This window comes from Corvus brachyrhynchos, unplaced genomic scaffold, assembly GCF_000691975.1.
Source record: "Corvus brachyrhynchos isolate BGI_N302 unplaced genomic scaffold, ASM69197v1 scaffold4, whole genome shotgun sequence".
NCBI classification, from domain to species: domain Eukaryota; kingdom Metazoa; phylum Chordata; class Aves; order Passeriformes; family Corvidae; genus Corvus; species Corvus brachyrhynchos.
This window is the reverse complement of record NW_008237878.1, coordinates 2,137,470-2,141,743: the sequence shown is the minus strand read 5'-3', so window position 1 is coordinate 2,141,743 and position 4,274 is coordinate 2,137,470. Positions and strand designations below refer to the sequence as shown.

The 4,274-nt window shown below is 52.0% G+C and overlaps 1 protein-coding gene across 1 annotated transcript in view; it reads left to right on the top strand.

The window, feature by feature from the left end:
* NISCH (nischarin) overlaps positions 1-4,274 on the top strand; it is a 55,715-nt gene that overhangs the window by 21,691 nt on the left and 29,750 nt on the right.

Genomic DNA, 4,274 nt, shown 5'->3' with positions numbered 1-4,274 from the left:
CCCTGGGGATGGGGACACCGCCGAGCCCGGCGCTGGCACGTCCGGGGCCAGCCCCAGCCCCGCTCCGCGGCAGCTGGAGGTTTCCTCGTGACTTTGTTGTGGGATCAAGCCACCAGTTCTCAGCAGGACCTGCCGAAATTGCTGATACATTGCGATACTTGGCTGTCCTGGCTGGAGCCGTGCCATCCTGTCACCTCCACCTCCAGAGTGTTTCCCCTGGGAGCTGCGTTAGAAAGATTATACTGTACCAAATAGAATTGGGCATTACTGGAAAGGCACATGTCCCAAAATATCCCTGTCCAGCAGCAAATGTCCCCCGGGACAGTGGGAACAGGGGGTGTCAGGGCCCCCCGTCCCCTCTGCCGGGTGTCCCCAAATCCATGGGGGACTAGCAGCTGGGACTGATGCCCTCGGGGCAGCCGATGCCAGGTGCGGGCAGGCGCGGAGGATGGGGGGAATGTGCGGTCCCAGTGCCACGGAGAGAAGTGTGGAGACAGATGGAGCTTTGCCCCAGTCTTCTGTTTTCAGCTGGGGCTGCAAAATGTGGGGATCAGCTATCAAAATGGGGTATCAGCTCTGTTTGATTCCAGGGATAATTCTCAGTCCTTTAGGAAATCATGACTCACTTTATCCAACCATAAGCTGTCTTGTCCCCACTGCAAATGGCTAAAATCCACACTCCTGGATTTACTGTGGATTTACCATGGATTTACCCTGCCATGGTGGAGAGCAAAACACACCAAAGGCCTCCAAGTGATGAGCAGTTTTGTCAGTGCAGTGAAAAGTGTTTTAATCCACAGCAACTAAAGCCAAACCTCTCTTTTTAATGATTCAGGACTCCCTCTTGTGTCCAGAGGGGCTGCAGATGGTTCTGACACCTCAGGGTGGCAAAGTCGCACCTCCAGCTGCTTCATTTCAGAATTAGTTTGCAAAACGGAAAATACAATTAATGCAGCTGTTAGTTTTCATCTTTTCCAAAAATCGCCCTTTAAGAGGAATCACACTGCATGGCAAGACCTGCAGTCCCTATGGGGCCCAAGCCAAAGCAGCATTAACCAGGGACCTGGGTGGTGTCAGCACAGAGTGGGGATGCAGGTGAGCACGGAGCCATCCCACATCACATCCTCCCAGGTTCTGGGTCCTGAAAGATTAACTCACTGCACAGCCTGATAGGAACTGTGGTCCTGTGGGCACCTGCTGGCTTTGATTTGCCCAGGCTTCAGCCCATCCCTGCCTCTGCTCAGCATGTTGGTGGCAGATGGAATAAAGAGGAAAACTTGCATTTAAGGAATTGATTTTTGAAGCAGTTAGTCTTCCTAATTGGAATGTATTTAATATTTTGGTTGCCTTGAACATCTGAAAGGTGAAAAAAGCTGCAGAGGGAAGCAGCTATTTTGTTAAAGGGCACCTGTCCTTAGGTGAGGGCACAGGCTGGGATGGAAGTCCCGCTGTCCCCCAGAACCAAACCATCACCCAAAACCTCCTGGGCAACCCCACAGACACCTTCCCAAGGTCCAGCCCCTGGCTGCTTCTCCCCCTTTGGGATTCACTGTGGAGACAGTGGGGTGGCAGGTGCCAGCTCTGGGCACTACCAGGCACCAGGGCAGGGGCTGAGGAATCACGCCTGGCCCTGGCCCTCCATCCTGGGAAGTGGTGGCTCTGAGTCATCCCCCTGAAAACAGCCCCTAGGATGCGTCAGAATTTATTTAGGGTCAATGTAGCGCAGGAGTGGGGGCTCTAACCTTGCCTTTAGAAGGTCTGCTGGAGAGAGCTGGGATGAAATTCAGGTTGGGATGTGGAGGAAGGGTCTCTGTGTGCTATGGGGAAATCTGGGCTACTGCCACCCTACGCACTGGCATGGGAAAGCTGGACTCCTGCGAACATCTGCTGCAAGCAGAGACTTACAAAACAGAGCTGAGCCCAGAGGAAAGGCTGAAATCCCATCTGGCAGCGGGAGGTGATGTTCCTGCCGGGGAAGGAGGCGCAGGCGAGTGGCATCATGCCAACCCCTGCCTCCCCGTCGGCTGCCTGGAGACAAAGCTTCCAGCATCCCCTGGCTCTTGTAAGTTGTTTGCTTACAAAAGAATTGGCAATTGGGGTTTTGTAGGGAACCCCAGAACCTCTGCCGTGCAAAGCGCAGGGGGTGGCTACTGCAGGTATGGGGTGTTCTGAGGGAAAACCATCCTCTCCTGCTGCTTCCTTTGCCTCCTCACATGAGCCCCATGGCAGGGAGCAGCGTGGCTATCTATAGCCTGAGGAGGGCTGCCAGCACAAGTGCCCTTAATCTGGGCATGGCTGGCTCAGTGGCACACCGGCTGTCACTGTGGTTAGTGCAGCCTGTTAGCTCTGGCTCCAGCTGCATCCTGTCATGCTGTCCCACTTGTCAGTCAGTCCGTGGTACCAAGACAACTGGGAAGCTTTACAGCGCTTTTTTCCTCCAAAACCTCGTTTCAGGCTTTTGTTTCCAAGCAGCTGTAAAAGCCAACCCACTGCAAAACTAGCAGAGGCATTCTTCAGGTCAAATATAAAGAAATAAAAAGCAGAAGCCCAACTAAGTTGCAATTTTATTTGACATCAGGGATGTTTGCAGGGCTCCTTGGGCTGTGTCAAGGCTCCAAACTGCAGCAAAATGTTCCAGCATCCCCCTTCCCTGCCTCAGGCACCTGGCCCTGAGAGAGTCCAGACCCAGCAACAGCAAAATTCTTTAATTTACTGCTTCCTAAACCCTACTCAGAACATTTTAGCTGAAGGAGGCCCCATGTGCCCCCTTACCCAGCCACATTGCTCCTGTTGTTGCCTCTTTGCTGCCAGCCAGGACAGGGCTGTCACACCGTGAGCCACCACTGTGCCTACAGGCAGGAACTGCTTTAGGAGGAGGAGACGGGCACTGATCACACCCCACAGCCGCGCCAGTGCTGCAAATTGTTATTTAATTAAGGAGACGGGACATTCAGAGGAAGCTTAATTAAAGTTGCTCTCCAAACCCACTTATTATCTCATGAAGAGGCTGAGCTCAGCAGCAGCTCCTGATGCTGGGACAGCGTTAGAAAATCCCTCTTGGGCTGCCTGTACTGTGTTTTGTTCTTGTACACATCATCCTTCAGCTACATCCTGACCAAGGGAAAACATTTTTCAGTGAAAAAATCCCCCAGAATGGGTTTGTCCAGCTCCGTTTGCAGAGGTGTGTTTGCTCATCTGCCTGGTGGCATCTGTCAGACACCAGCATTGCCCCTGCAGCTCCACACATCCAGCCAGGGCATTTGCACTTCTGTTGTTATTAATGACACTATATTCAGCCAATTGCATCCTCTCTTAGGTAGCATAAGGAAGGGCAGACAGATGTTGCCTTCATTTTGCTGGAAGGTGCTTTTTAACAAAATCTCCTGTGACTTGATGGCTCAAAACAAAATCCCTCTGTGTGTAATGTAGTGCAGAGTATATTTCAAAGCCTTGATGGATGCTTGATGCATCCTTCTGCCAAAATATAATCTTTCTAGACAACCTCCCAATTTTAATACACTCAGATGCTCCTAAAGAAACTCATTATATCGTCTCTCCTGCAATTTTCCGTTCCTGGGCTGCATACAGAGCCTGTCAGAAAGGTTGCCATAGTATGACTCCCCCTCAGGGTCAGCTCAGGGGAAAAGGCTGAGGAGGGTCTTCTTGGCATCCTTTAGATTCTCCCCTTCTGTTACAAATTCCTGGCAATATCCCTTCAGTGTGTACAGGCTTGAAACACTTCCCCATGCTCAGTGGGACAGTGAAAGTAAAGTCCATGCTGTCAGTAAATCACTCCAAACAACACCCTGAATTCACTCTGGGCTCATTCCTGAGGTCTGGACCATCAGCCCAGCTCCTCAGCTCTGTTTTTGGGATGGGACCAGGCAGCTCAGTCACAGAACCACTGCAGTGGCACCTCAGCCCGGTGTGACAGTGTCCAAGCCCTTGGTGGCCCCTGAGCTGCACATGGGCGGCCACCAGCTGGGGCAGCTTCACAGCCACAGTGCTGGGAGGGAACTCAGCCCTCAGCAGCTCTGCACTGCAGCGATTGCATCCCGCTGGATTGCACTGGATTGGATTGAATTGAATTGGATTGCATTGCATTCACTGTATTGAACTGGATTGCATTGGATTGTACTGGATTCCATTGGATTCTATTCCATTGGATTCCACTGGATTGCGTTGGATTGGATTCTATTCCATTGGATCCCACTGGATTCCGTTGGATTGGACTCCAGTCCATTGGATCCCACTGGATTCCGTCGCACTGCACT